The sequence below is a fragment of the Marmota marmota genome, unplaced genomic scaffold (assembly GCF_001458135.2).
Source record: "Marmota marmota marmota unplaced genomic scaffold, marMar, whole genome shotgun sequence".
Taxonomy (NCBI): domain Eukaryota; kingdom Metazoa; phylum Chordata; class Mammalia; order Rodentia; family Sciuridae; genus Marmota; species Marmota marmota.
In genome coordinates this window covers 57,401,017-57,413,612 of record NW_026000037.1, presented here as the reverse complement: position 1 = coordinate 57,413,612, position 12,596 = coordinate 57,401,017, and positions in this window count along the sequence as shown.

Here is a 12,596-nt window from a genome sequence, read left to right as displayed (position 1 = left end):
ATATTGAGGATATCCTTTACTTGCAGAAGATTGTGTTTGTTTTCACTTTCATAAATAATTGAATCTAGTCCAGAGGGTGCCATAAAATGTTTATTATTTTGGAGACAGTAGAGGGAGCCTGGAGCCAAAACATTGTTAATGTAGACATGTAAATGATTGTCTTTGGATTCTTGAAGAGTGAATGAATTTAAATTCTAGTATATATGTAAAATAGCAACTTTTTTTTTTAAAAGGTTGGTTATGCTTAAATAATCACTCGAATACAATGAGAAGGCAGTTGACTGCCAGTGCGGGATGAACTTCATAAGGGTTCACAATAGGATCAACTGGAATCCTATTCTTCTGGGCTCCTAATCTGAGTAATGTCAGACACAGCACATTGCCATGTTGACAGTTTGCACTGTACAATGTCCCCCTTTTCAGCCTGTAACATAGATCACCCTTCCATTTCCATGACATCATGATTATTTTTTTCCTCAGAACTTCAAAATACGTTACCATTTTCAATTTTTTGTTTTAATTTATAACCATCATGGTTTAGTTGAGTGCTTCCTCCAGACATGCAGAGAGGCACTTTGATCTTGTTTCAATTTACATCTTTTTAAGAAGGTGTCTAATAAATGACCACTTCCTTCACAGACAGAATTTTTGCTAACCTTAATAGAAGTACTGTCTCTGGCTGACCCTCTCTTCAACCATCTTTATCTTTGGTCCAATCTTTTGTTAAGCACTGCCCCCACTGTGCTGGTGTTATGAAGGGGTTCCTAGGGTAATTGGTGTTGTCACCACTATTCTTCACTGCAGGTAGCGTAGGGAGGACTCCTAGGTTTTTGAGGTAACACAGATTCCTAAATCTAGAGATAAGATGGGAAAGAATGAGAAGGACATGAAGAAGGGGGGGAGGAGAAAAAGAAAAGAAAGAAGAGGAGGAGGAGAAGATGTATATGTAAAGATATTAAATGTACTTTCTAAAGAAAATCAGGTTCTTACCTACCCAGAATGCAAAAACACAAACAAAAAAGAAATAAAAGTAGGGTAGCTGGTATGGGCATGGGTATACCAGAGCATAACTCTCCAGCCTTCAATTTTTAATTTTTTTTTATTTTGAGACAGAGTCTCATTAAGTTGCTGAGGCTGGCCTTGAAATTGCAACCCTCCTGCCTCAGTCTCCTGAGTTGCTGGGATTGTAGGCATATGTCATCCCACCTGCCAAGTGTAGCCCTCTTAGCTCTGGTACAAAGAGATTCCCCCATAGTAAAGACTAATTCCTATGCTGTTAATTATAAATCTAACATATTCATAATTTATGAACTTTTCCATTGACATATATTTAATATGTCCATCACTACAATCAAGATAAAAAAAAAATCATACCTCTTCCCTCATTTAACTTCCTTCTGTCCCTGCTCTCATCCTGAGCAATCACTGACTTGCCTTCTGCCAATCAGGATAAGTCTGAATTTTCTATAGTTTTATATAAATGGAATCATACACTATGTAATCTACTTTGTATGACATCTTTTACTTAGTACCATAATTTTGAATTTATTCATATTGTTACATGTATCAATAGTTCATTCCTTTTATTACCAAGTATCATTCTGCGCCGATACATATACCACAATTTATCCATTAACCTGGTGATAGACATCTGAGCTTCCAGTTTCCTCCTCCCTCTGCTATGGCCTAAAAATTCTTTCCAGGCAAAAACTGGAATATCATAGGACTTAATGTTTTTATTTATTTTTTATTTTTTAGTTTTAATTAGTTATACATGACAGTATAGGACTTAGCTTTTGTTTCTGGCCTTTTAGGGATCATTTTCTTTTGTTGCCAGATACACAATATCTTGAGAACTAAGATTCATTAGAAAAATTTTTTTTTTTTAAATTTTTTCAGGTTAGAGGGTAAGTTCCTTCCCATTACTCCATCTTAGCTGAAAGCAGATTTCATATTGCCTCACTCTTAAATATGAACAAGCAACCAAAGATTACCAGATATTAGAGATAAGACAAAAACGTATCATAAACTAATCATGATAAACTAATAAAAAATTAAATTGTCAGCCATTACCACATCTTTAAATTCCCAAAACCATTTGACCACAGCCTGGTCTAGTGCAGATCTCTAGCTTCTTCTTGCTTGAAGCAGCAGGCTGGCTTGGGGAAACACAGGTAATTAAGGGAATGAAAGAAAACAAGTAAAAATGCTAAGTACCATCCTCAAAGTGATACAAGAAACAATATATTGCATCCATTAAAGACTAGCAGCATGCCATAACAAATTGTAATCAATCTAAAGATAAGAAAATAGTCCTTGAAAAACTATAAATAGTGTCTGCTAAAGAATTTTATTAAAAATTTGAATACATACAAATGGCCAACAGGTCTATGAGAAAATGCTCATTAACATTACTCAACAGGGAAATGTAAATCAAAACCCCAGTGAGATATATCACCTTACATCTGTCAGAGAGGCTATTTAAAAAATTAAAAACAGCAAGTATTGGCAAGGATGTGAAGAAACTGGAACCATCACACATTGTGGGAATGCAAAATGGTGCAGCTGCTATGGAAAACAATAGGGAGGTTCCTCAAAAAATTAAAACTAGTACTACCATATGATCCAGCAATCTCACGTCTGGGTGTATTAAGGACCTCATGCTAAGTAAAACAAGTCACCCCCAGTTATCTTTATTTCGAGACAGGGTCTTGTGGAGACTGGCCTTGAACTTGTGATCTTCCTACCTCAGCCTTCTGAGAAGCTGGGAGTAGCTAGTACAGGTATGTACCATTATGCCTGGATTTTAGTCTTTTTTTTTTTAATTACCTACAAAAGAATAAGGCTAAAGTCAGGCTTCTTATCAGCAATGTTTAATTCTAGAAAACAGTGAGGAATTCTTCCAAAGGTCTGAGAATTCTATATTAAGTTAAGTGTAACAACAGGATGAAGACACTCTTAGGGGACCTCGTATATAACAATTTTTTAATACCATCAGACTTTGAATCCATTGATGCCTCAATGAATCATTGAGCCTTCTTTCCTCTTCACAGGTCCTCACAGTCCTTCTCACTTGGCTTATGCTGTGCTTGATCATCTGATCATCTTAGTCGTTCCCTGGCATGTACCTTCCTTTCCCTTCTCATGGATAAGGAATTTGTCAATAATTATGACATACCAGTTCTAGAGAGTATTAGCAGTTAAATATCTGTATAAAAGTGTATCATGGCAGAATCTAGTAGTATGCTGTGATTACATTTCCTTTCTTGTACAGTCCCTGCCCCTGCACTTTTCACTGTCAGCCATTGAACATCTTTAAATTCCCCAAATCATTTGACCACATCCTGGTCCAGTGCAGATCTCTAGCTTCTTCATGCTTGAAGCAGCAGGCTGGCTTGGGGAAACACAGGCAGCTTCACTTCGTATTCACTGTGGCTAACCTCCAGGAGTCCCTCTGTACCGCCCTGCTGTCATACTACAAGAGCTTGGTCCCTCTGCTGTCATTCTCCTACACCAGTGGTCTTTAATTTGTGGTGCTTTTCAAGAAGAAAATAGTTTAAGGGAATTGGCTACCATATCCTCAACATCTGCATGGGCTTGTTCCTACAATTTTCTACCTGAGGATGTGTTTGCATTCACATGGCAAATTTCTTTCTCTCTACAAAAGAGAGGCAACCTTTGCCATCTCCAGATCTCACAGATGGCCCCAGGGTATATACCTCCTGGCTAAATCAAAAGGCAGCTCCTTTTTTTTTCTGTTGATCAAGGCATCTTCGACTTTTATACTTCCTGTCCCTTTTCCATTCTACATGTATTTTCCTTAAAGTGAAGCCAGCATTGGAAATAGGGTGACTCCATGGACATTTTCTATTTGGATACATCACAGGGCAGGATGATAGATAATTCATGATAATTTTTGCTGAAAGACCTGGTCTCCATCACCAGCCTTTTCTCAAGAATACATTTTTCTTCCCAAAGAGTCCAAAAGAGCAAAGAGAGTATTGGTGAGAATATTGATTGATGAACTATTGAATATTGGTGGGAAAAATGGTTTTTCAAATGTATGTAAATACTAGCAAATCTTTCAAACTATTCTTTTTTTTTTTTTTTTGGTAGAAACGGTGATGTAGTTTATTTTTTTTTTTTTATTTTTTAATTTTTTATTGTGGGTTGTTCAAAACATTACAAATTTCTTGACATATCATATTCGACACTTTGATTCAAGTGGGTTATGAACTCCCACCTTCACCCCATACACAGATTGCAGAATCACATCAGTTACACATCCATTGATTTACAAATTGCCATACTAGTGTTTTTAAACTATTCTTAATACTCATCCTTGGGGCCATATCATTAGGTGAAAGGAAAAGTCTTTGAACAGCAAATCAGTGTTAAGTTGATATCGCTGATTCTTGCAGTGTACCTGGAATGATTTCTGGGACTACCAGTTTTTAAAATACACATTGAATGAAAACTACAATTAAAACTGCTATGTGATTTCTTTCAGATTGAGTATATATTACTAAATAATGTAGTTAGTACTTATTTTACTAAATCATACCATGAAATACGTATTTTAATTACAGGCAATCCTCATCTTAGAAAATGTTAATATTGTCTACCTCCTGATAAAGAAATGGTTGTTACCTTCAAATTAATGTTTTTTAGCTGGCTATACATTTCTACTTTCTAAAACAAAAATATGATTATGATTTGGTGCATAATAAAATTAATGGATTTTAGTTCTGATTTGTATTCAAATATTTATTAAATCATTCTCAAAAGCAGGATACCAGCAATCATTTTCATGTAAACATACACTTAAATAAATAATTTAAATCATCGAAAAATAATAGCACTATGTGGGCTAATAGACTATTATTTAACAACATATTGTATTATATTGATAATGATAGGATTAGTTAATAATGCGATTAGAAGTTGTTGATAGCATTAATTAAACAATAATACTTTAATAATTTTCTTTTTGTCCTTTGATATATAACAAATTTATTTTAGCTCTTTTTTTGGATATTTAAAATTTTAGATCTTATTATTATGTACCTTTAAGATATATAAACAAATGTATTTTAAAACGAGGATATAAATAAACCTAATTAAGCAGATATTGTTACCGCTGTTTACCAGTGATGAGTCCTTGCTTCGACGAATGCTGAAGTAGAACACCAGAGAAGCACGCCAGGCAAGTTTAGAGTGGAAAGTGGAAGGCTTTATTAAAGGAGAGCAGAAAAGACTTCCTCCCAAAGGAAGAAGGGGAAGGTCTTCCCTTTTTTTATATCTAAGGTCTTCTTTTAGTCCTCCCACATTCCTGTCCTTTGTTTCCCTCTATCCTGCAGTGACAGAATGCAGGTGGGAAGGCCAAAAGGTGGGAGATAGGTGGACTGATGGGGCAGGGAGGAGTAATCCAGGCAGGAAGGGCCTGGGGTGGTTTGATTAGCACCTCAGTGTTTGCTGGGAGCTACTTCATTAACAGTTCTTTAGGTCTTGGGGACATTCACATTTCAATTTCCCCAGGTGCTGTTCTAGTTTCCTGAACTCCATTCTCAATAATGCCTCCATTTTCTTTATCGCACTCATTTTAGACCTGATTTACCTAACTACATTAACTACCTATCTTTAAATCTGAGTTCAATATTACCTATATTTAATAAAAATAAAAATAACATGTTTCCTTCTGTCCTACGATGTGGCAAGTTATTTTCATTCTTTCTGTCTTCTTTTCTAATAATCCTTTAGGACATCTGTCTTGTCTTATGTAGTGGTAACACTGAACACAGTGAGATGCAAATTCATTTTGATTTGGAGCTCTGTTATTATCAAGTTTACTTCAAAGAAGTTTATAGACTGAATAGAATTTCCTAAGATTTACATTTGTACTCTACCAAATATACATCAAAATCTATTTCTTATTTGAATAAAATATCAACAATGTTTTGTTTTCTGCAATTTCACTAAAATCGTCACAGAAATCAAGAAAGTTATTTGAAGTTCTGTTTTTAAAAATTAAGTATCTGAGAGTAGGGGAACATTGTTTTAGTGCTATAATTCAATGTATTATTTGATTTATTTGAGAAAGCACAATTATGAGTAAGATTTGATAGCATGAATTCTGCATTATAATGACTCTATTGGGTTAAATAGCATCCCCCACCTCCATTACATTCACTGGGAACCTGTGAATATAACCTTATTCAGAAATAGATCCTTGCAGGTGTAATCAAGCTGAGATCATGCTGGGTTAGGGTGGACCCTAAATTCGATATGTCTGGTGTCCTTCTGAGAAGAGGGAAATTTGGACAAAGACAGATATACCCATGAGGAAAGATGGCCATCTGCAGATGGAGGCAGATATTGGAGTGAGGTATCTACATCATGCAAAGTACCAGAGCCTCCAGAAGTTAGGAGAAGAGGCATAGAACAAGTTCTTCCCTGGAAACACAAAAGGAGAATGCTGACACCTTGATTTCAGACTTCTGCTTTCAGAACTGTGAAAGTAGAGATTTCTGCTGTGTTAAGAACCAGGTTGGTGGTATTTGGTTATGGTAAACTAACACAGGAGCCAACATATCTGTTACCAAAGTTCTCCCTTTTTGTTTGCCCAGAGGGTATTTGAGTTCCAACCTGTGAATCAGGAAGTGCAACTTTACTGAGTTCCACAGAGCCATCATTAGAGTGAAAAAAATAATGTGTTCATTCAGGCCAGGCACGATGTGTGCACATCTGTAATCCCAGCTGTTTGGGAGGCTGAGGCAGGAGGATTGCAAGTTCTAGGTCAGGCCTCAAATAAAAAGGCTGAGGATGTAGCTCAGTGGTAGAGAAAAAACTGTATTTATTCATATGGTATGCCCAAGCTAATTTACAGCCCAAGCTATTTTCATCTGAAATTGTATCTTTGGGAGACAAAACAAATTTGATTGAATTAGAAGTACTTCCATGTCTAATCCCAGACTTGTGAGATCCATTCTCCATATGTCTCTTCACCATCTCCTTCACCATGGCCATCCAAAATTGTGTTCTGCACATTGTACAGCAGGCTCTTTTGGCTATTTACCTCCCTAATTCAGTTGCTCATGTCTTTCTCTTTCCATTAGGGGAACAGTCATTCAGTCCACCTTACCAGTGATATCTGGGTCATTCTGGTGATTTTGCAGTTGTTCTTTTTTATCATGATCTGAACTTTCAGAAAACATTGTCACAATATTAACGATGTTAAAAATTAAACTAGCAGTAGCTCCATAGCAAGGAATCTGACTCCATTTTTTGATGTTTGTCTACTGACAGCAGCAAGCTTCACCCCTCTCCTCCTCCTCCCTTTCCTCCTCACCCCATGGGTGTACTCTTGTTTGGTGAGAGAGTCCCATCACTTGAGCTCCTCCCCACAAATGGGAACTCTCACCCTGCCCTCACCCATAAGCACCATAAAAACACCAAGCTGGTCTCCATCCCCTGTTCTCAAGCTGTTTCTGAGTTCCTGCCAGCCCTGTCCTGTTCTCTCCAGAGACCTTAGATATGTGAGTAACCAAACTTTCTTTTATCTGTTGGTGTGTGCAGTGTCATCAGTCTTGACATCTGAACAAATTCTGGGAGGGAATCTTCCTTGATTCTCGAGGGTGGTCACTGAAATCGTAGTACAATGCAAAACAGTTAATTCATAAATCAAGTCAAACACAGACTGGATATCCAGGGTTGTAACTCAAGTTGCATTCCTCACTTGAAATGATGCCACATAGGTGATCCATGACTTTAAACACAAGCCTCAGTTCCCAATATCAATGGTCAAGGGTTACATTGGCAACAGTGACCACCAAAGGCAGATAGTCTATGTTGTATCAACTGGACATTAAAAATAGCACTAGGTGTCCCTCAATAGATGAATGGATTAAGAAAATGAGGTATATATATACTCAATGGAATATTACTCAGCTTTAAAGAAGACTAAAATTATGGCATTTGCCAGTCAATGGTTGAAGTTGGAGAATATCACACTAAGCAAAATAAACCAATCCCAGAAAACCAAAGGCCTGTAAGGGTAAAAGAAATTGAAGTTAAAGCGTAAAAGTTAAAGGGTAAAAGACCGGGTATTGTAAAGTTTCTAAGCTGCAAGGTCTGAGTTAAAATGTAAAGGATTAGGTATTGTTAGGTTTCTATGCTACCTGCAAAACCTGAAATCCCTGTAGTTGTTAGGACAATACTGGAACTGCCCAGTAAATATTCCCACTGACTCCCTGGTTGTCTAATAACCTGGGACTCTGTGTAACTTGTCACGTAGTCATTTAGGCCCTAAAACCAATCAGTTTGAATGTGTACCCCGCTTAGGAGTAACCTATCACCCCCGTCCGACCTGTTCCCGCCAATGAATGAACTAATCATGTTTAGGAGTTGTTGTTCAATTTTCCCGTGCCTCATGATGATTTGTTCTGATGTATGCAAAGCCCCCCGCCCTCCCCAAAAAGTGTACTTAAGCACTGCTTGACCTCTGCTCTGGGCTCTGGGCTGCCCTCCCTTCTTGAGCGAGCCTGCCTGGAGCCTCAGCGTGCTGAATTGGATCCTCAATAAACTCCCTCCTGCTTATTGCATGAAGCCAGTCTCTTGTGGTCTCTTGCTCCGACACTTCGCCGGACCCTTACAGGCCGAATGTTTTCTCTAATATGCGGATGCTAATTCACAATAAGGTGGGGACACTAGGGAAGAATAGCATTACCTTAGATTAGGTAGAGGGAAGTGATGGGAGGGGAGGAGAGGGGATGTGGGGATAGGAAAGACAGTAGAATGAAACAGACATTAAACACACACACACACACACACACACACACACATATGACTACATGACCAATATGATTGATTCTGCAACATGTACACTCAGAAAAATGAGAAATTATATCCCATCTACATATGATATATCTACTGTCATGTATAACTAAAACAATAATAAAAAAATAGCACTGCTTTCAGCCCTATAATGGGAGGGAGTAACTGTATGGGTTTTGTACTTTCTCTTCCATCTTCCACAGCATCACCCAAACCTAGAATTTTCCATGTTCTTGGGAAGATTTTCTGGGACACAGGACTTTTAGTACTCAACTGGGATTGTTTCAGTGAGACACTATTAAGGGACACCTGCTCAGCTGAATCCTATTCCAATTCCTCACCAACAGAAACCATGAGGGATGATAATTAGGCATTGTTGTTTTGAGATGCTAAGTTTTCCAGTGATATGTAGTAATAGATAACTAAGACAGCAACTCAAGATGGCTAGAAACTTGGTTGGGTTTTTTTTTTTTAAAGATCATTATAGTTATAATAATTGTGTTCATTTTGACAAAATCATATATGCATGGAATTTCATTAACTCCATTTCAGTCCCATTTCCCCCCCTTCCATCTCTTTCTTCCTCCCCCTATTTTCCTCCCTTTACTGATCATCCTTTCTTTATTTTTGGCTGATGTTCCTGGATTTTTCCCAGAAACACTGTTCTTCCCATAGTCTTCTCCATTTTGTTGGGTGATTAACTCCATTCTTCCAGTTGTTGGGGTCAAAAATCTTTTGGAACACACAAGGCCCTGGGTTCAACCCCCAACACTACTAAAAACAAACAAGAAACACTTGTAGATATTCTGCACCCCACTTTTTCTCCCACATCCAACTATTCATTTTGGTTCTACCTTTAAAATATATCCAGTAAAGCTTTCCCTGCTCAGCTTACATGACATGTCAGCCTCTTGGCCTGGGTCTTCCTATTCTCAATCCTTGCTTTAGTTTTCTCTTAGTACTTCCCATTGTCTAGCATGTTTCATATTTTACATCTTTATCATCTTAATGTTTGTCTCCCTACTGAAATGAAAGCTCCATGGGGGTGGGAGTTTTTTTCTTGTTCCCTGTTTTACCTCTAAGTTTGGAGGACAGCACCCCAAACACAGCAAACTCGTAGTAAATGTCTATTGTTCAATGAATAGTCATCATAGTAGAGATGCTATTTATTAATTTTCAAATTTAGAATCAACACTCAGGAAAATAATGAAAGACAATTATGATCACAGAAGAGAACTGCAAGTGACGTTGACCTATGATGACAGAGGTTTGGGATGAAAGGAGGAGAGAAGGAAAGAGGGAAGGGACACCAGTATCTTCTTCCTGCAAAATATCAGAGGCAAAATCCCAAAAAACCAAATGAAGAATGTTTTCTTTGATATAAAGAGGCTGATTCATAGTGGGATAGGGAGAGAGAGCATGGGAGGAATAGACGAACTCTAGATAAGGGCAGAGGGGTGGGAGGGGAAGAGAGGAGACCTAGGGTAATTAATGATGGTGGAATGTGATGATCATTATTATCCAAAGTACATGTATGAAGACACGAATTGGCATGAATATACTATGTATACAACCAGAGATATGAAAAATTGTGCTCTATATGTGTAATAAGAATTGTAATGCATTCCACTGTTATATATAAATAAAAAAATATCAGAGGCAAGGGATACTATTTCTGGTAACATGAGAATGAAATGGCTATAAATATGAAATTAATGTTCCAAGCATAACTAATAGAACTAGAAATTACCAGTCAACTAGAGGAACATGGGGGGAAGATGGGGGTACATGAGAGTGATGTTATATGTGGTATCTGGAAATCCATAAATAATAGTGGCAACGTCTGTCTGCACGTTTCCTAAGAACAGAGCCCAAGGTGAGGCTAGAGTGCTAATGCAATTTCAGCTCAGCAAGACTCTCAAGAAGAGAGGCGGGAGGACTGCAGGCAAATACGAAGGGGTGAGTTACTGACTGGCCATTGTCTCAGAGAGCCAGGAATAAGCCAAGCTGGTTCCTCATAGGTGACTCTCAGAAATAAGGGACCTCTCTGGACAGGCTGTGTGGCAGTATCGTGCCTGCGCCAGACCATCAGACTCTTCCTGTTCTCCCGTTTTGCCTTTTTCTCTTCTTAATACTTTCCATTGTCCTGCATACCTGTTTATTATTCCTCTCCCTGTTGAATCAGAAGCTTTGAAGGCAACGGTCTCTGGCTGTTGCTTTCTCAATCCCAGGGCAAAGAAAATGTATCCGCAAGCTCCCCTAGCCTTTATCTTCCAGTGTCAAAATGTGACACTGGGGAGCTGGCTCCCTCAAGCATCCAGGTCATGTCCCCTGGCCCCTTTGGTAACCATGGGAGAAGTTGGATCTGGACATGGGGCCTGACGACTCCTCCAGTGAGACCATATTCTCAGACTTGATCCCCATTGGGATTGGCAGGGACACAGGCAAGCCTGAGGGAATCTAAACAAGCAGTTCAGATGTGTCCAGTATAATGTGCAAACTTGGTAAGTCAAGAAACAGAGAGAAATGTGCGCGCACACGCATGTGTACGTGTGTACCTCACATATATGGGATAAGAAGAAAACCACTAGCAGAATAAAATGTTATAGTTGTCTCTGGGGATGGGAAAGAGGTTGGAGATCAGAATGTTTATTGTTAGCTTTTCTTTGTGATTTTTTAAACACATGAAGTATATTAAAAACTGCTTTAAAAAAACTAAATTTTAATCCTTTTTCTCTTCAAATCCTTCAGCAATGTTCATGGCTTTTAGGATAGTTAAAATGTGTTAAACCACACAACTTCCAGTGGGAATATTAGCGCTCAGATGCTGCAAGGTAATAGTGTTGCTATCTATTTATACTAATTTTTTTTTTTTGGTACTGGGATTGAACTCAGGGGCACTCAACCAGTGAGCCACATCCCCAGTCCTATTTTGTATTTTATTTAGAGACAGGGGCTCACTGAGGTGCTTAGTGCCTCTCCATTGTTTAGGCTTTGAACTCGTGATCCTCCTGTTTTAGCCTCCTGAGCCGCTGGGATTACAGGTGTGCGCCACCTTGCCTGGCTTAGACTGAATTTTTTGCTATTAAAAATTTACTATTCAAGGGGTTGGGACTGTAGCTCAGTGGTAGAATGCTTTTTTAGCATGTGTGAGGCACTGGGTTCAATTCTCAGCATCACATATAAATAAAGAAAGAAAATAAAAGTTCATCAACAACTAAAAAATATCTTTTAAAAATTTACTATTCAAATACCAGTGAAATACTGGTATTTTTGTAAGAAATTGCTACAAATGTAATATTTAAGGGAAATGGCACAAGTGACTGACACATAGTAATTGTACAGTAATTTATGGGGTACAGTATGACATTTCAACACATGTATTAGATCAGATCAGGGTAATTGGCATATCCATCATCTCACACATTTTTCTTTCTTTCTTTTTTTTTTTTGGTAGGGATGGGAAACATTCAAACTCCATTTTACTAGCTATTTTGAAATATTCAATCATTTGTTGTCAACTATAATTTCCCTACTGTGCTATAGAACATTAAAAGTTATTCTTCCTATTCAACTCTATCCTCATACCCATTTTGATTTGGGAGGTTTCAGATCTGAACTAAAGTCTTTGAATATCAGGGCTGTGCTGGCTTCCTGCGAGCTGCTTTGTCTTGCTTTCAGCTCATATTGGACCTTTATTTCCTGGACCCTGAGTCTTTCTTCCATCTCATATTTTGTCCCTGGTGAGCAGAGGACCCTCCCTC